At 49.0% G+C, this 20,415-nt stretch overlaps 1 protein-coding gene across 1 annotated transcript in view; it reads right to left on the bottom strand.

Moving 5' to 3' along the window:
• The window catches only part of LOC140421802 (uncharacterized), a 239,234-nt gene that overhangs the window by 153,999 nt on the left and 64,820 nt on the right, over positions 1-20,415 (bottom strand). The gene's annotated exons all lie outside the window — the stretch shown is intronic.

Raw genomic sequence — 20,415 nt, 5'->3', positions numbered from 1 at the left:
TGGTGATAATTGGCTTCTCATCATGCTACGACGAGATCCCGATTTCGCCTACGCGAGCCGGTTGGTTCGCAAACTGTTTGGCGCCTGGCGCGGTACTCGTTTTCGGCCTCTCCTGCTAATCATCGGCCTTTTTTCACTTGAGCGAGAGTGCAACAAGGCCAGAGAATCACGCAGCAAATGCTTGTGAAGTAAAGTCAAAGATAACCCGTGATGGAAATCACTCCAAGGGTTTATTTTAATGTATTAAAGGAAGATGGAATGTTTAGTTTAGTTAAAGCATTCTTGGAATATGACTTAACTACTCATGTGATTATCATAAGGCTATTCAAGATGATTGTCCCAAAACCTCATAAGTATTAACAGATTTTACCTATCTCTAACTGACAATGTAAGTAAAACCATTACATTTCAAACTTTTTTACTTCTTGTATTGTGGCTCCATTTGTAAACTTAAAAACTATCTATATTTTGGAACAAAGCTTTCTCTTGCCTCTAAGCATCACAGATTGAATCTAATATAAATCATGATGTGGAGATGCCGGCGTTGGACTGGGGTGAGCACAGTAAGACGTCTTACAACACCAGGTTAAAGTCCAACAGGTTTGTTTCAAACACTAGCTTTCGGAGCACTGCTCCTTCCTCAGGTGAATCAACATTCACTGGAATTTGGATGTGGGAGGTGGTGAAAAACGTGGCTGGGATGATATTTCTTTAAGGAAGGCAAACTAACAATGTATGTGTGGATACAATCGTTCACCTTACCTAACTATCTTGTCCTGAGCTGTTTGTTGAACAAGAACACAATGGGCGGGATTCTCCGGTCCCTCAGCCACGTGTTCCTCGGTGGCGCTCAGTTCGCTGGTGGTGGGATTCTCTCTTCCCCCCCACTTGTCAATGGGATTTCCCATTGAAGCCACCCCATGCCGCCGGTGAATTCCACAGGCGGAGGTGCGCTGCCAGTGGGAAAAGAGAATCTCAGCGCCCAGGGAATTCCGACCCATGAGGTTCAATACCTCTCGGCTAAACAGGCAAGAGATGGGGCCTGATGGAGTGTATGAATTCACTTATCCAGGTCTCTCATAAATTCATAAGATAGGACTTCTGGTTGCGGCTAAGCGGAGCTAAGTCGCACATTCGGCGGCTCCCGCAAAACGGACTTTTGGGCTCTTTTCAGGTCCCCCAACGGCACTTTTCCGACGTTTCCCGGTGTGGGAAAGAGTCTATAACCGCTCCCCGTCAGTATATGGCTTCAACCAGGAGCGGGGCGACAAAAAAGGTGGTGGTGGACCCAAAGAAGGTGCGAGGGAAGAAGGACAAAATGGCGGCGGGGGGAGACCAGGCAGCATGGATGCAGTGGGTGGAGGAGCAGCAGGAGGGTATCTAGCGCTGTTTCAGAGAGATTAAAACCGATTAATCGAGATTAGAGATTAATCGAAATTAAGAGATTAGAGCCGATGAAGGCTTCTATTGATAAGCTGCTGGAGACACAGACGGCCCAGGGGGTGGCGATCCGCGAGGTTCGACAAAAGATCTCTGACAATGAGGATGAGATCTTAGGCCTGGCGGTAAAGGTGGAGGCGCACGAGGCGCTCCACAAGAAATGGCAGGAGCGGTTCGAGGAGATGGAGAATCGGTCGAGGCGGAAGAATCTGCGGATTCTGGGCTCCCGGAGGGACTGGAGGGGCCGGACGTGGGGGCCTATGTGGTCACCATGTTGAACTCGCTGATGGGAGCGGGGTCCTTCCAGGGGCCCCTGGAGCTGGAAGGGGCCCATAGAGTGTTGGCGAGGAGGCCCAAGGCTAACGAGCCTCCGCGGACGGTGCTGGTGAGGTTCCATCGGTTCGTCGATCGGGAGTGTGTGCTCAGGTGGACCAAGAAGGAGAGGAGCAGCAGGTGGGAGAACGCGGAGGTTCGGATATACCAGGACTGGAGTGCGGAGGTGGCAAAGAGGAGGGCCGGGTCCAATCAAGCGAAGGCGGTGCTGCACAGGAAGGGGGTGAAGTTTGGCATGTTGCAGCCGGCGCAACTGTGGGTTACCTACAAGGACCGGCACCATTATTTTGAGTCTCCGGAGGAGGCGTGGGCCTTTGTTCAGGCCGAGAAGTTGGACACAGATGGAGGGTCGGGATGGGCGATTGGGGACTGCGGTTGATATGTTATGTTTATTTTTGTTTCGAGGGGGGGGCCTTTGCATTGCTCCGGGTTTCTTTTTCTCTGTGTTTTTCTCTTTTGGGTCAGTGAGGGTGGCTGGGGCGGGTTGGGCACTGTTTTGGTTGGGTTGGTCGAGGGGGCTCTTGGAGGGGGATAGGTAAACGGAACAGGGGGGGTGGACGGTGGTGAGATGGGGGCCCGCGGGGGAGACGGAGGCCCGAGTCAGGGGCGAGGGGACAGGGCCTGTAAAAGGAGCTGCGTCAGAGGTGGAGGGGCCTGGTAGGTGGAAAGTGGGGGCTTTTTCCCGCGCTGAAGTCTAGAGGAGGGGGCCGGGGCGGGGAAGCGAGGGTTGTTTCCCACGCTTAGAACGGAAGGGGGAGGGGGAGAGCCTGCGGATGGGGATGGGAGAGGAGGGTGTGCCACACAATGGGAGGAGTTGAAGGTGAGGCAGGAGTGGCCGGGGTCAGCAGGAGTCAGCTGACTTACGGAAGTGCAATGGGGCGAATAAATCAGCTAGGATGGGTCCCAGCCCGGGGGGGGGGGGCTCAAGGCGGATGTGGTTATGCTTCAGGAGACGCACCTGAAGGTAGCAGACCAGGTAAGATCGAGGAAAGGGTGGGTAGGTCAGGTGTTTCACTTGGGGCTGGATGCCAAAAACCGAGGGGTGGCGATCTTGGTGGGAAAGAAGGTGTCATTCGAGGCGTCGAGCATTGTGGCAGATAATGGCGGTAGGTACATAATGGTAAGTGGTAAGTTGCAGGGAGAGAGGGTGGTACTGGTCAATGTGTATGCCCCGAACTGGGACGATGCGGGTTTTATGCGGCGTATGTTGGGTCGGATCCCAGACTTGGAAGTGGGGAGCCTGATAATGGGGGGAGACTTTAACATGGTGCTGGATCCGGCACTGGATCACTCCAGGTCTAGGACGGGTAGGAAGCCGACGGCGGCTAGAGTGCTGACGGGGTTTATGGACCAGATGGGAGGGGTGGACCCTTGGAGATTTGCAAGGCCGGGAGCGAGGGAATTTTCATTCTTCTCACATGTCCATAAGGCTTATTCCCGAATCGACTTTTTCATTTTGAGTAGGGCGCTGATAGCGAGAGTAGAGGATACTGAGTATTCGGCAATAGCCATTTCGGACCACGCCCCGCATTGGGTGGACTTGGAGATGGGGGAGGAGAGGGACCAGCGCCCGCTGTGGTGCTTGGAGGTGGGGCTGTTGGCGGACGAGGAGGTGAGCGAGCGGGTCCGAGGAAGGATAGAGAGGTACTTGGAGACCAACGACAACTGGGAGGTCAGAGTGGGGATGGTATGGGAGGCACTGAAGGTGGTGAGGGGAGAGCTCATCTCCGTTAGGGCCCACAAGGAGCGGAGGGAGCGGGGGGAGAGGGAGAGGCTGGTGGGGGAGATGGTGAGGGTAGACAGGAGGTATGCGGAGGAGCCCAAGGAAGGATTGTTGAGGAAGAGGCGTAGCCTCCAGGCCAAATTCGAACTGGTGACCACCAGGAAGGCGGAGGTGCAGTGGAGGAAGGCCCAGGGGGCGATTTACGAGTATGGGGAAAAGGCAAGCGGGATGCTGGCGCATCAGCTTCGGAAGCGGGACGCAGCTAGGGAGATCGGGGGAGTTAAGGACAGGGGAGGGAGTGTGGTGCGGAGTGGGGTTGGCATCAATGGGGTCTTCAGGGACTTTTACGAGGAATTGTACCGATCCGAGCCCCCACGGGAGGAGGGAGGGATGGGCCGCTTCCTGGACCAATTGAGGTTTCCAAAGGTGCAAGAGGGACTGGTGGCGGTATTGGGGGCCCCGATTGGGCTGGAGGAGCTGATCAAAGGGATAGGAAGCATGCAGGCGGGGAAGGCACCGGGGCCAGACGGTTTCCCGGTCGAATTCTATAAAAAATATATGGACCTGTTGGGCCCGCTGTTAGTCAGGACCTTTAATGAGGCAAGGGAGGGGGGGCTTTGCCCCCGATGATGTCCCGGGCACTGTTCTCCTTGATCCTGAAGCGGGACAAGGATCCCCTGCAATGTGGGTCTTACAGACCGATTTCCTTGCTAAATGTAGATGCCAAGGTGCTGGCGAAGGTCTTAGCCACGAGGATTGAGGATTGTGTGCCGCAGATCATCCATGAAGACCAGACGGGGTTTGTGAAGGGGAGACAGTTGAACGCGAATGTGCGGAGGCTTCTGAACGTTATCATGATGCCGGCGAGGGAGGGGGAGGCGGAGATAGTGGTAGCGATGGACGCTGAGAAAGCCTTTGATAGGGTAGAGTGGGGATACCTGTGGGAGGTGCTGAAGAGGTTCGGGTTTGGGGAGGGGTTTGTCAGGTGGGTTAGGCTGTTGTATGAGGTCCCGATGGCGAGTGTGGCCACAAACAGGAGGAGGTCCGAGTACTTTTGGTTGCACCGAGGGACGAGACAGGGGTGTCCCTTGTCCCCCCTGCTCTTCGCACTGGCGATTGAACCCCTGGCTAAGGCACTGAGAGAGTCGAGGAACTGGAGGGGGTTGGTGCGGGGTGGGGAGGAGCACAGGGTGTCGCTTTATGCGGACGACCTGCTGCTGTATGTGGCGGACCCGGTGGGAGGAATGCTGGAGGTAATGAGGATTCTTAGGGAATTCGGGGACTTTTCGGGGTACAAGCTCAACATGGGGAAGAGCGAGCTGTTCGTAGTTCATCCAGGGGACCAGGAGAGGGGGATTGGCGAGCTCCCACTAAAAAAGGCAGAGAGGAGCTTCAGGTATTTGGGGGTCCAGGTGGCCAGGAGCTGGGGCTAGGCTTAATTTTACAAGGCTGGTGGAGCAAATGGAGGAGGAGTTCAAGAGGTGGGACACATTGCCGCTTCCTTGGCGGGTAGGGTGCAGTCAATCAAAATGACGCCAAGGTTTTTGTTCCTGTTCCAGTGCCACCCCATGTTTATCCCGAAGGCTTTTTTCAGGTGGGTTAACAGGAGTATAATGGGGTTTGTGTGGGCGCGAGGGACTCTGAGGGGGAGAAGGGTGTTCCTGGAGTGGAGTAGAGATGGGGGGGACTGGCACTGCCCAACCTCTGTGGGTACTACTGGGCCGCCAATGCGACGATGGTGCGCAAGTGGGTGATGGAGGGGGAGGGGGCTGCATGGAAGAGGCTGGAGATGGTGTCTTGTGTGGGTACGAGTCTGGGGGCGCTGGCAACGGCGCCGCTGCCGCTCCTTCCAAGGAGGTATACCACAAGCCCGGTGGTGGTGGTTGCCCTCAAATTTGGGGGCAGTGGAGGCGGCACAGGGGGGAAATTGGGGCCTCGGCAGGGACCCCATTACGGGGGAACCACCGGTTCGCCCCAGGAAGAACAGGTGGAGGGTTTTTGGGGTGGCACAGGGCAGGGATACGAAAGTTGGGGTACCTGTTTGTGGACGGGAAGTTCGCGAGCCTGGGTGAGCTGGAGGAGAAGTACGGGCTCCCCACCGGGGAACACCTTCAGGTACTTACAGGTAAGGGCGTTTGCCAGACGGCAGGTGGTGGAATTTCCGCAGCTACTGCCACACACAGTACAGGACAGGGTGCTCTCGGGGGGGTGGGGGGGAGTGGGGAAGATCTCGGAAACTTACCAGGTGATGCAGGAGGAGGAGGAGGCCTCGGTGGTGGTGAAAGGGAAGTGGGAGGAGGAGTTGGGAGAGGAGATTGAGGAAGGGACGTGGGCAGATGCCTTAGGGAGGGTGAACTCTTCCTCATCGTGCACGAGGCTCAGCCTCATACAGTTTAAGCTGCTGCACAGGGCACACATGACCGGGACAAGGATGAGCCGTTTTTTTGGGGGTGAGGACAGGTGTGTTAGGTGCTCAGGGAGCCCAGCAAATCACACCCATATGTGCTTGGCATGCCCAGCGCTGGAGGAATTTTGGACGGGCGTAGCAAGGACGGTGTCGAGCGTGGTAGGATCCAGGGTCAAACCAGGCTGGGGGCTCGCAATATTTGGGGTGGCAGAGGAGCCGGGAGTGCAGGAGGCGAAAGAGGCCGGAATTCTGGCCTTTGCGTCCCTGGTAGCCCGGCGAAGGATTCTGCTTCAGTGAAGGATGCGAAGCCCCCAAGCGTGGAATCCTGGATCATCGATATGGCAGGGTTCATTAAATTGGAGAGGGTGAAATTCGCCTTGAGAGGGTCAGTACAAGGGTTCTTTAGGCGGGGGGGGGTTTTACTTTATTATTTATTATTGTTTTTGTTATTTACACTGAAGGATCTGAAGGGGTGTATATACCTGTTGTGTTAAGTCGGGGTGTTAATGTTAATTTATTATGTATGTATGGTGGGGGGGTATGGGGGGTTGCTTTTCTAGATTGTGTTTTGTACTTAATGGGTTCCTATTTTTTCCTCATTTTGTTATTGATATCTTATGAAAACCTTTAATAAAAATTATTTTTTTAAAAAAATTCATAAGATATATCGGAGCAGAATTAGGCCATTCGCTCCATCGAGTCTGCTCCGCCATTCTATCATAGCTGATATGTTCCTCACCTGCTCCCGACAATGCTACAGACCCTAAGGCCTGGATTGCAAAATCAGCCAGAGCATCTCCTCCCTAGACACATGATCTAGGAGCAGGAGTAGACAATTTAGCCTCGCAAGCCTAACACCCTCAATGTGATCATGGTTGATCCTATCATGGCCTCAACTCCACTGTCCTGCCCATTCTCCTTAACCCTTCAACCCATTACCAATTAAAAATCTGCCTAACTCCTCCTTAAATTTACTCACTGTCCCTACATCCGCCGCACTCTGGGGTAGCAAATTCCATAGATTCACAACCCTTTGGGAGAAGTAGTTTCTCCTCAAATCTGTTTTAATATTGCTGCCTCTTATTCGAAGATCATGACCTCTCATTTTAGAATGCCCCACAAGAGGAAGCATCTGCTCCATGTCTACTGTATCCTACCTTTCAGCATCTTGTAAAACTTGATTTGATCTCCCGTCATTCCTCTAAACTCTAGAGAGTATAGGCCGAAACTGTTTAACCTCTCCTCGTACAACAAACCCCTCATCTCTGGAATCAATCCAGTGAACCTCCTCTGAACTGCCTCCAATGCCACTATATCTTTCCTCAAATAAGGGGACCAAAAATGTGCACAATACCCCAGGTGTGATCTTACCAATGTCTTGTATAGTTGCAACAACACTTCCTTAAATTTTACTCAATTCATTTTGCTATAAATGTCAACATTCCATTTGCTTTCCTTATTATCTACTGCACCTGCATGCTCGTGTTCTGTGACTCATGCACAAAGACACCCAGATCCCTCTGCATTGGAGCATCCCGAAGTCTCTCCCCATTTAGATAATAAGTTGCCTTTCCATTTTTGCAACCGAAATGCATGACTTCACACTTATCCACGTTAAATTTCATCTGCCACATTTTGGCCCACTCTCCTAACCTATCTATATCCATTTATAAGGTTCTTATTTCCTCATTGCAACTGATTGTCCCACCTATTTTTGTGTCATCTACGAATTTGGCTGTAGAACCTTCTATCCCTGTATCCAAGTCATTAATATAGATTGTAAATAGCTGGTGTCCAAGAACCAAACCCTGTGGCACCCCACCAGTTACACCTTGCCATCCAGGAAAAGACCCATTTATCCCGACTCTCTGTCTCCTGTCCGTCAGCCAATCTTCTAGCCTAGCTAATAAATTACCCCTGATCCCATGTGATTTCACCTTGTGAATTAATATCCTGTGTGGCACCTTATCAAATGCCTTCCGGAAGTCCAGATACACTGCATCTACAAGATCCCCATTATCTACTTTGTTTGTTACATCTTCGAAGAACTCTAGCAAATTAGTCAAACATGATTTGTCTTTCATAAAACCATGCTGATTCTGATGGGCAGCTCTTTGGCTTTCCAAATGTACTGATGTTGCGTCCTTGATAATTCATTCTAACAATTTTCCAACAACAAATTTAAACTAATTGGTCTGTAATTGCACGCATTCTGCCTCCTTCCCTTTATGAATAAAGGCGTTACATTAGCATTATTCCAATCCACTGGAACCTTTCGCGTGTCCCGGGAATTTTGAAACATTATAACCATGGATCCACCATCTCTGCTGCCACTTCCTTTAACACCCTAGGATGTAACTCGTGTTCTGAAAGATGTTAATCTGGTAACTTATTTAGTGATACACAATTGAGCAAGTTTATGTGGGCAACTTAGTCATGGTAACAGAATGATTGGCAAGATCAAAGAAGAGTTAAATGCATGTTTACTGGTTCCATGTTATTATTCTGATGTCAGTTGTATGTATCTGTAATGTACTGGGATTGAGTCATAGCATACATTGAGTGCAGAGATCAGAGGTAGAATTGGCATAAGAGTGTGAGCGAGACTTTGTATGCTGTGCACATACTGGGATTGTGACGTGTGATGTACCTGAGTGCACATATTGGATTTTGAGTTATGGTGTCTCGATAAAGACCTGAACTTGCATTGTTACAACTGGCAGCATGTATACCCTGTTGTTTAAAGTTGTGAGACAATTAGAATAAGAAAGCCGTCAAACTGCATGATCTACGTTTCAGGATGGCAATGCCATCATCTACAATTGCAATTTTGGCCGATTTTTTAAAAATGACCATCAGCTATGCTGATTTTGAGTTGACATTTTCACATTTGCGACGTGATACATCTTTCTATCTCTATCATTTTTTTGTGTCTGCACCTTGCAGAGTCAGTTTGGTTTCGGAAACAACAACACATGACAAGTGAAGTGCTGTCAAATAAAATAAATTGACTCCATTACCAATTTTCTGTGCCAGCCCAAGATTTTACTACCAGTGACAAATGGATGTAAAAGTTAATCGCAAATTTTTACAACTGCTTGACTTTTACAATCAGAAATGGATGGTGAAACTTGCTCTGGAATAGATTTTGAAAGCTCATCTCAAAGCCACTAATGCAAAATAAAATGTTAGTATTGATCTCGTTGGTTCTTAGTCATTTCTACTAGCGCCAGAATGAAGAAGAAAATCAATGTGAAATAACTAACGTAGAGGCAGCACAAGGGACAGCTGTTGTTGTTATGTCATTAAGATAGCAGCAATAGCCATACGTGTTGTTAACTCATCATTTGTGTGCCTAGACTTTACCATTAGTAATGCCATAGTGTGAACATTTAACACATTTCTATTACTCTCTGCTACTTTAATAAATAAAAACGTAACTCATGTATTTTAACTGTTTAATGGTCCTAGCAGTGATCTATCTTAGGGTGCTTCCTCTGCTCATTTCTCCATGTCTCTTGGTTCCCGACTCCTCTTCAGTTGCTCACAGGGGTCTTCTTTAATTATCTTCCTGGAGGCAGGTCTGGCCTGGAGCACCGCGACCTGCATCACAGGTAGAAAAGGGAGGCAGGCCCCAACTCTGCTCCAGCCAACATGTGGATCAAACTCCACGTTGTTGACACCAATCTGACCTACTCCAGCCATCCAGTCAACAGTCCCCACCCCCAACCCCCACCCCCAAAGGAGTCTGAGTTGCTGCGGCAACACACTTTTGCATGCATGTTGCAGCCTGAAGCTATGGACAGTGATGGTAGAGGCTCCAATTTCTTTCCATAACATGGCTGACCAGGAATCGCTCCCACTCTTATCCTTCCCATTGACATGTGTTGGAAGGATTTACAAGTCAATAATCTACCAGTTTGACCAGGTAATGCACCAAAGTTTGGCGTGGGACTTGAACCTGGATTCAGAGGGAGGGATGCTACTCACTTCGCCAGAAGACCTCCTTCCAGCTGAAGACTCCCACTTTCAATTTCAATAAGAAATCAGCAGTTTGACTTGGGAAAAGAATACACGTGATGGCCCGTTGCCTTTCTCTTGTGTGCTTAAAGGAAAGACAAGTCCTCTTCCTGAAGAATCCTCTGCCTTTAAGTGGTTGGTGGCCCCAGAGATTCTGGCTTTTCCTATTGTTTCCCATTCCTGGCATAATTCTGGTGAGTTTACATTGTAGACCTTCTGTAGCATTAATGTTCTTCCTGTTACAAAAATGCTCATAGGGGTCTTCTTTAGTTTAGTTTAGTCGAAGGAGCCTTGGTGGGTTGCTGCTGTGCATCTTGTAGATGGTACACACTGCTGTCACAGTGCATCGTTGATGGAGGAATTGAATGTTTAAGGTAGTGGATGGGATGCCAATCAAGTGGGTATGTATGTCAATTTGTAAAGCCGGATTAAACATAATATTATGAGTACGATATAGTATTATCATTTAGATGAAGGATTTGTGATTATTAATGAATGAATTACATTTGAAGAGTAGTCGCTGTTGCAAGGTTGGAAAGATAGCAGCTGATCTGCACACAACAAACGCCCACAAACTGTGATGCAATAATGACCCGACAATCAGTTCTTTTTGTGATGTTGTCTGAGGGATTAATATTGACTCAGGATATTAGGGAGAACTCCCTGCCTCTTCGAGATAATGCCATGGGATCCTTTACAACCACCCAAGAGAACAGACAGAGCCCCAAGCTTAACAACCCAGCCCTCAGCCCTGCACTACTGGAGGGCAGCCAAGACGTTTCGTACTCAAATGCCTGGAATGGCATTTGAGCCCACAAACTCTTAATGCAGAGGAAAGAGCGCTCACCACTATGCCACAGCTGACTCTTCCAAAGACGGCTTTCAATAATCGAAATGTGCAAGTCATCTGCAACTGTCAAAATAGACAGCAGTCTTGTGACCTTCATTTGAAGGCAACCCATGGTGCCAGGATTATTAGACAGAGAAATGCAAGGGAGGCGCCAAACAGACCAAAACATTTTGACTCAGTTTTATATCACGACAGCTCGGAGGCAAACCAGGATAAAGCACAAATACCATGAGACCTATTCAGCCACAGGATCATTACTGTCATATCTTGAAAGACAGGTGACCACAAAGTAGATTAACGAATAAGCGGTTCAAAGCAAATAGGTATTTTCAAAGAGTTAGATAAAGTTTACCGTTCTCCACGACTCCAAACTCCTAACTGACAGAAAAACCCGCACTCAACCCCAGAATTCATGCACACCGACCGATTGGCCCTCCGGGTCACGTGATCCTCCGAGAAGGCACACGACCACAATTAACAAACACACAACAGGCAGTTTGAAGCAGTAATACAAAGGCCTGAAGGGATTGAGGAATTTCCTACAATCCAGCTCTGCCAAAATCATCATTGCCGCGAGTGCCAGAAATGCAAAGAGGCAGAAGACTGAGGCAGGTGGAGAAGGAAGATCGCTCCTTTATTTTGCAGCCAAGGGTAGAGAAAATAAGGGTGAGGTGCCAGAAGATATCCCTGCTGAGCTAGCTACTTTAGAAATCAGGGAACGTACATAGAGACAAAGTGTGGGCTCTCACCACGCAATGATATCATTGCTGCCTCATTGTGCAAAGAAATTTACTGATTTCCACTAGTAAAAGCTATTTTGTGCCAGAAACCAAATAAATAAAAGATTTGCCATTGCATAATGTGAATCGATGTGAATTTGCATGTATATTCTGAAATGGTGACGTGTTAATACGTAAATTAAGAATTTTGTAAATGACACATACTAGCATTGTATAATAGAACATAGAACATAGAACAATACAGCGCAGTACAGGCCCTTCGGCCCACGATGTTGCACCGAAACAAAAGCCATCTAACCTACACTATGCCATTATCATCCATATGTTTATCCAATAAACTTTTAAATGCCCTCAATGTTGGCGAGTTCACTACTGTAGCAGGTAGGGAATTCCACGGCCTCACTACTCTTTGCGTAAAGAACCTACCTCAGACCTCTGTCCTATATCTATTACCCCTCAGTTTAAAGTTATGTCCCCTCGTGCCAGCCATATCCATCCGCGGGAGAAGGCTCTCACTGTCCACCCTATCCAACCCCCTGATCATTTTGTATGCCTCTATTAAGTCTCCTCTTAACCTTCTTCTCTCCAACGAAAACAACCTCAAGTCCATCAGCCTTTCCTCATAAGATTTTCCCTCCATACCAGGCAACATCCTTGTAAATCTCCTCAGCACCCGCTCCAAAGCCTCCACGTCCTTCCTATAATGCGGTGACCAGAACTGTACGCAATACTCCAAATGCGGCCGTACCAGAGTTCTATACAGCTGCAACATGACCTCCCGACTCCGGAACTCAATCCCTCTACCAATAAAGGCCAACACTCCATAGGCCTTCTTCACAACCCTATCAACCTGGGTGGCAATTTTCAGGGATCTATGTACATGGACACCTAGATCCCTCTGCTCATCCACACTTTCAAGAACTTTACCATTAGCCAAATATTCCGCATTCCTGTTATTCCTTCCAAAGTGAATCATCTCACACTTCTCTACATTAAACTCCATTTGCCACCTCTCAGCCCAGCTCTGCAGCTTATCTATATCCCTCTGTAACCTGCTACATCCTTCCACACTGTCGACAACACCACCGACTTTAGTATCGTCTGCAAATTTACTCACCCACCCTTCTGCGCCTTCCTCTAGGTCATTGATAAAAATGACAAACAGCAACGGCCCCAGAACAGATCCTTGTGGTACTCCACTTGTGACTGTACTCCATTCTGAACATTTCCCATCAACCACCACCCTCTGTCTTCTTTCAGCTAGCCAATTTCTGATCCACATCTCTAAATCACCCTCAATCCCCAGCCTCCGTATTTTTTGCAATAGCCTACCGTGGGGAACCTTATCAAACGCTTTGCTGAAATCCATATACACCACATCAACTGCTCTACCCTCGTCTACCTGTTCAGTCACCTTCTCAAAGAACTCAATAAGGTTTGTGAGGCATGACCTACCCTTCACAAACCATGCTGACTATCCCTGATCATATTATTCCTATCTAGATGATTATAAATCTTGTCTCTTATAATCCCCTCCAAGACTTTACCCACTACAGACGTGAGGCTCACCGGTCTATAGTTGCCGGGGTTGTCTCTGCTCCCCTTTTTGAACAAAGGGACCACATTTGCTATCCTTCAGTCCTCTGGCACTATTCCTGTAGCCAATGATGACATAAAAATCAAAGCCAAAGGTCCAGCAATCTCTTCCCTGGCCTCCCAGAGAATCCTAGGATAAATCCCATCAGGTCCCGGGGACTTATCTATTTTCAGCCTGTCCAGAATTGCCAACACCTCTTCCCTACGTACCTCAATGCCATCTATTCTATTAGCCTGGGGCTCAGCATTCTCCTCCACAACATTATCTTTTTCCTGAGTGAATACTGACGAAAAATATTCATTTAGTATCTCGCCTATCTCTTCAGACTCCACACACAATTTCCCATCCCTGTCCTTGACTGGTCCTACTCTTTCCCTAGTCATTCGCTTATTCCTGACATACCTATAGAAAGCTTTTGGGTTTTCCTTGATCCTTCCTGCCAAATACTTCTCATGTCCCCTCCTTGCTCGTCTTAGCTCTCTCTTTAGATCCTTCCTCGCTACCTTGTAACTATCCATCGCCCCAACCGAAACTTCACACCTCATCTTCACATAGGCCTCCTTCTTCCTCTTAACAAGAGATTCCACTTCCTTGGTTAAACCACGGTTCCCTCGCTCGACGCCTTCCTCCCTGTCTGACCGGTACATACTTATCAAGAACACGCATTAGCTGATCCTTGAACAAGCCCCACTTATCCAGTGTGCCCAACACTTGGAGCTTACTTCTCCACCTTATCCCCCCCAAGTCACGTCTAATGGCATCATAATTGCCCTTCCCCCAGCTATAACTCTTGCCCTGCGGTGTATACTTATCCCTTTCCATCATTAACGTAAACGTCACCGAATTGTGGTCACTGTCCCCAAAGTGCTCTCCTACCTCCAAATCCAACACCTGGCCTGGTTCATTACCCAAAACCAAATCCAACGTGGCCTCGCCTCTTGTTGGCCTGTCAACATATTGTTTCAGGAAACCCTCCTGCACACACTGTACAAAATGCGACCCATCTATTGTACTCGAACTATATCTTTTCCAGTCAATATTTGGAAAGTTAAAGTCTCCCATAATAACTACCCTGTTACTTTCGCTCTTATCCAGAATCATCTTCGCCATCCTTTCCTCTACATCCCTAGAACTATTAGGAGGCCTATAAAAAACTCCCAACAGGGTGACCTCTCCTTTCCTGTTTCTAACTTCAGCCCATACTACCTCGGAAGAAGAGTCCCCATCTAGCATCCTCTCCGCCACCGTAATACTGCTCTTGACTAGCAGCGCCACACCTCCCCCTCTTTTGCCTCCTTCTCTGAGCTTACTAAAACACCTAAACCCCGGAACCTGCAACATCCATTCCTGTCCCTGCTCTATCCATGTCTCCAAAATAAGACCTAGACATTGCAGCAAGACCTGGACAACATTCAGACTTGGGCTAATAAATGGCAAGTAATATTCATGCTACACTAATGTCAGGCAATGACCAGTCCTAACAAGAAATATTCTAACCATCTCCACTTGATATTCAACAGCATTAGCATCACCAAAACCCCCACCAATGTCCTGGGGGTTACCATTGACCAGAAACTGACCTGGACTAGCCATATAAATACTGTGGCTACAAGAGCAGGTCAGAGACTGGGAATCCTGCAACAGGTAACTCAACATGTGACTCCCAAAAGTCTGTCCACAATCTACAGGACACAAATCAGGAGTGTGATGGAATACTCTCCACTTGCCTGGATGAGGGCAGCTCCAACAACACTTAAGAAGCTCTCCACCATCCAAGACAAAACAGCCCGCTTGATTGGCACCCCATCCACCACGTTAAATATTCAATCCCTCCACCACCAACACACAGTGGCAGCAATGTGTACCATCTACAAAATGCACTGTAGCAACTCACCAAGGCTCTTATGACAGCAGCTTAAAAACCCACAACCTTTGCAACCTAGAAGGATAAGGGTAGTAGGTGCCTGGAACACCACCATCTGCAAGTCCCCCTTCAAATTGGAAATATATCGGCCATCCCTTTACTGTCACTGAGTCAAAATCCTGGAACTCCCTACCTAACAGCACAGTGGGCGAACTTGTACCAGATGGACTGCAGTAATTCAAGAAGGTGACCACCTTCTCAAGGGGCAAACAGGGATGGGCAATAAATGTTGGCTTTGCCGATGAGATACACACCCCCAAGATTTTCTTTTTGAAGTGTTTATAAAACATGAATTCCAATTAATTTTTTTTGAATGCTTCATCAAAACTCCTATCACAGTGGCATGATGTTATAACAGCAGTGCAATAATATGAAGGTATGTGATCCCCATGTCACATTAATTTTCTGACACACATGATGTTATAATACTGTGCGATTGTCATGCCTAACACCATGGTATTAGTTCTTTATTCTGAAAGCCTTTATCGTCTGCTGATAGTGATTGTGGGTTGTCAAAGGTTTTAAAAGTGGAAATAAGGAGCCCGTTGTTTGTCTGCTATGTAAAACCAGCAGAATTTGAGAACAAAAATAATAGCTGACACCCTGAGGGAGTGCAACAATGTCAGAGGTACAGTATTTTAGATGAGATGTCAAAATGAGACCCTGACTGCCATCTCAGATGAACATCAAAGATCCTATGGCACTATTTTAAAGGCGAGCCATGCGGTTCTCCCTTGAGGCCTGGCCAATATTTATCTCTTAATCACGATCACAAAAACATAAACCCTAGTCATTACCACATTGTAGTGGGTGGGAGCTACCTGCGTATTCATTGGCTGCAGCATTTCCTACATTACAACAGTGACAGTACATCACTGGCTTTTGGATGCCCGTTGGTGGTGAAAGGCACTATATAAATACAAGTCCTTTAACATTCACTAACCTTTCCTATTTAAACTCAGAAATACTTTGATCTGATATAATAGAGAGCTGCTGTAACTCAATGACAAATCAGCATGACTAGAGCCAGATAACAGCTTCAATGCTTTAAATCTTTCTTTGACGTTTTAAATATGTCAGGGATTTAGAAGTTTTGATGCCATTGAGCTAATTATTAATCAGATTGTGCACAGTTCTTATCTCTAACCATTCAACTTAAGGGTTGAATTGAAAATATAACACAAAACATGTCAAAAGAATTCATTTTAATAATAAATCTTATACCACTCCCAATGCACTGCTGCTGTGGGATGACAGCGAAGTACGAAGCACAGCAAGGTCATGTGATTTCAGAGAGCAGACCAGCTTGGAAATTGACAGAATTATTGATGTAATCTTATTACCATCATGGGCAGACACATGGGAGATGGAGAGGAAGCAGAGGAGGTGCAAGATGGAGATTGATCATTCCACTTGTTTTCTCATGTCGATCTCACGCAGCAGATGGCTAACAAAGCACCAGAGTGTAAGGATATGGTTACATAGAGGGGAAAGACAGCAACATGCAACATTTTGGGCTGAAGTACAGGGTTCAGCAAACCTCTCAAAACGTTATATGTTAACGATCAGGGTTCGACCTTGGGTTCGGGGTGGGATGGGAATGCAAATTGTGGGTCGGGGTGAGCAAAAACCCTGGTCTCATTTATATTTTGGGCTCTCAGTTGGGCCCACCAACTGGCAGGAGTGAGCTTTAGGTGAGGTGCAGGGGGGAGGGGCTGGTGGGTGCAAGGGATCATCATCCATCAGTGACCTACAAGGACCCACTTTTTCAAACTTGGACCATCCCCTGCTTTGCTGTTGGGAATACAATACAACCTTAGCAGGGGTCAAAATGGAGGGTAAGTGTATTGAGTGACCACCGTGCAACCCGCTCCCTCTTCACAGAATGAAGCTCCAGAATATCAACTCTATGGGTCAGGGTGGAGGTTAACAAAACTTCCACCACTGCCAGGTGATGTGTTGGGTGTTCTGGATCACAAACAAGTCACCAACACTGGAAGTGGTGCAACTCTATTTTATTATAAGGTTAACTATATTAACATACTTGAACTGTGAGTAAATGCAATACCAGCTTTAACTATTGACCCTTGCCTAGTCCTAACCAGGTGATTCACTCAGCACATGGTGAATGTCTGTGTTGCAGGCTGTGAGCTCTGTGCTCCGAGCTGGCTGCTACTAGAATGAGCAGGAATGATCCTGTCCCCTCTCTTTATAGTACGTGTGCTCTCACTGGTGATTGGCTGCGGTGTTGTGTATGCTGATTGGTCCCACTGCATGTCCATCAGTGTGTGTGTGTGTGTCTGCACCATGATATACTGGTGTATATTATGACATCCCCCCTTTTATATAAAGAACATGTGCCTACGTGACAATAAATATTGTGTAGTGAATGTACCTGACTATGTGTGTGCGTATTAATTAATTCGGCGATGGGCCGAATGGCCTCCTTCTGCACTGTAAATTCTATGCTATCTATGAATTACATGACTATGTACATGAGGCTAATCTATTTACACGGGAAGGTGCCTGGTGCAGAGAAATAAGGGACGGAATTCTCCGCAATCGGCGCGATGTCCGCGGACCGGCGCCAAAAACGGCGCAAATCAGTCCGGCATCACGCTGCCCCAAAGATGCGGAACCCTCCGCATCTTGAGCGGCCGTGACCTAACCGTGAGGGGCTAGGCCCGAGCCGGACTGATTTCCGCCCCGCCAGCTGGCGGGAAAGGCCTTTGGTGCCCCGCCAGCTGGCGCGAAACTGACTTTGCCGAGCGGCGCATGCGCGGGAGCATCCACGGCCGCTCACGGCATCCCCGCGCATGCGCAGTGGAGGGGGTCTCTTCCACCTCCGCCATGGTGGAGACCATGGCGAAGGCGGAAGGAAAAGAGTGCTCCCACGGCACAGCCTCGCCCGCGGATCGGTGGGCCCCGATCGCGGGCCAGGCCACTGTGGGGGCACCCCCCGGGGCCAGATCGCCCCAGGACTCTGGAGCCTGCCCGCGCCGCCTTGTCCCGCCGGTAAGAGAGGTGGTTTAATCCACGCCGGCGGGACAGGCATTCCAGCAGCGAGACTTCGGCCCACCCGGGCCGGAGAATCGCCGGGGGGGGCCCGCCAACCGGCGCGGCACAATTCCCGCCCCCGCCGAATATCCGGTGCCGGAGAATTCGGCAACCGGCGGGGGCGTGATTCACGCCAGCCACCGGCAATTCTCCGACCCAGCGGGGGGTCGGAGAATCCCGCCCCAGATGTCACACCAACAACGAAATGATCATTATATACAAACTACTGGAACGATGAAACAGGATAACAGAACAGATCAAAGAGTCCAACATTGTAAAACTCATAAGTCAAGTCTCTGAGGTGGGCGACGAATTCTGGTTGACCGTCAGGGTGGCACACCACTCGTCATCTGGATCAATGCTGTGCACCGACAGCGGCTGGTGGTTTTGGTTCGGGGACAGCCTGTTCTTTGTTATAACAGTGTCTCGAAAAGGTTCCCTCGGATCCTCGGTGTCACTGGTCTGCGGGAAGTCGGAATCGGACTCGGTGAACGTGGGTTGAATTGACCGAACGTTCCTGCGAGGCTGGCTGAAGCGATGCAAATTGGCAGGCTGAGCTGCTCGGCAGCAGGCAGCATAGTGGCCAAGTCTGCCACATCGTAGGCATTGTCACGATTTTGCAGGACATTGCCGCTTTAAATGGGCGGAGCCACAGTTGCCGCACGTTGTGACGTCAGCACGCTCGTTGCGCCACCACACCTGCGCGGTGCGGTCCTGCGTGGTGCGCGCCTGCGCATCATGTTCCTCCACGTCACCGTCCCCTCGTTTGGCGCATACAAGCGCGGGAGGCCGCAAAAAGTGCGCGAAATGGCCGCCCTCATCCAGGCTGCAGACTTGGAGGTGTTCACTTGTTTGGACCCGTCCCGCCTCGTGGGGACCTTGCCGCGCCGTTTCAGCCGCCTGTATGTGGGAGTACCGGCTGGTGGCATTTTCATGCAGGACACAGGTCTTGATGAGAGTCGCTAGGGTGAGTTGCTTAACTTTGAGGAGCTGCTGACACAGGGGGTCCGGCAGAACACCAAATACAATCTGGTCGCGTATCATGGAGTCGGAGGAGGGCCCGTAACCGCAGGACTGCGCAAGGATGCGGAGGTGTGTTAAAAAGGATTGGAAAGGCTCGTCCTTACCCTGCAAGCGCTGCTGGAACAGGTATCGTTCAAAGCTTTCATTGACCTCTATGCTGAAGTGGGTATCGAATTTGAGGAGAACCGTCTTGTACTTTGTCTTGTCCTCGTCGTCTGCGAATGTGAGGGAGTTGAAGATGTGGATGGCGTGTTGCCCGGCTGTGGAGAGGAGCAGAGCAATCTTTCTGGTATCCGAGGCGTTCTCCCTGTCCGTGGCTTCGAGGAAGAGCTGGAAGCGCTGTTTAAAAATCTTCCAATTGACCCCGAGATTGCCGGCGATGCGGAGCGGCGGCGGCGGGTTGATGTTCTCCATACTTCAGGATGCCGGAATGCTGATTAGTTGCAGGTGGGTCTCAGAAGTGCTCGTATGCAACCACTCCTTGTACAATGATGCGTTGGGTGTTCTGGATCACAAACAGGTCACCAAAACTGGAAGTGGTGCAACTCTATTTTATATAAGGTTAACAATATTAACATGCTTGAACTGTAGGTAAATGCAATACCAGCTTTAACTGTTGACCCTTGCCTAGTCCTAACCAGGTGATGCACTCAGCACATGGTGAATGTCTGTGTTGCAGGCTGTGAGCTCTGTGCTCCGAGCTGGCTGCTACTAGAATGAGCGGGAATTCTCCTGTCCACTGTCTTTATAGTGCGTGTGCTCTCACTGGTGATTGGCTGCGGTGTTGTGTATGCTGATTGGTCCCACTGCATGTCCATCAGTGTGTGTGTGTGTGTCTGCACCATAATATACTGGTGTATATTATGACACCAGGTTTACTTCTCAACATGGAGGTGGGGGTTAATAGTTTGGCGTAAACCCCCCTTCCTGTTACCAGATCTGGAAATCACTCTTTGCTCCAACAGGCCTCCATCTCTCTGGACATGGGAAACTCCCAACCTGCGCGACCACCGATTTTTACCTGAGTGTGTGGCATTGTGGTCACCTCCTCATAGCTAAGCCCCAGTGACCTCAATGGCTGAAATCCTCCATCCCTGTTTGTGGCTCGGATTTCCCCATGCCGCTGGAAGTGAGTAGAGTCTCCAAATATTCTGTATTCACTCGCAACAGGCCCTGCCATAGACAAGACCCGAGGATCCCAATGTCAGGGTGACAACCGATATTTCTGCTCTCAAAGCAAGTCATAATTTTGAGCTAATCAAATGGTCAATTGTGAGATTTTGGCCAGTGTTTCAAGGGGG

This window comes from Scyliorhinus torazame, chromosome 1, assembly GCF_047496885.1.
Source record: "Scyliorhinus torazame isolate Kashiwa2021f chromosome 1, sScyTor2.1, whole genome shotgun sequence".
NCBI classification, from domain to species: Eukaryota; Metazoa; Chordata; class Chondrichthyes; order Carcharhiniformes; family Scyliorhinidae; genus Scyliorhinus; species Scyliorhinus torazame.
The sequence above is the reverse complement of the archived record's forward strand: the minus strand, read 5'-3'. Positions and strand labels throughout refer to the sequence as shown.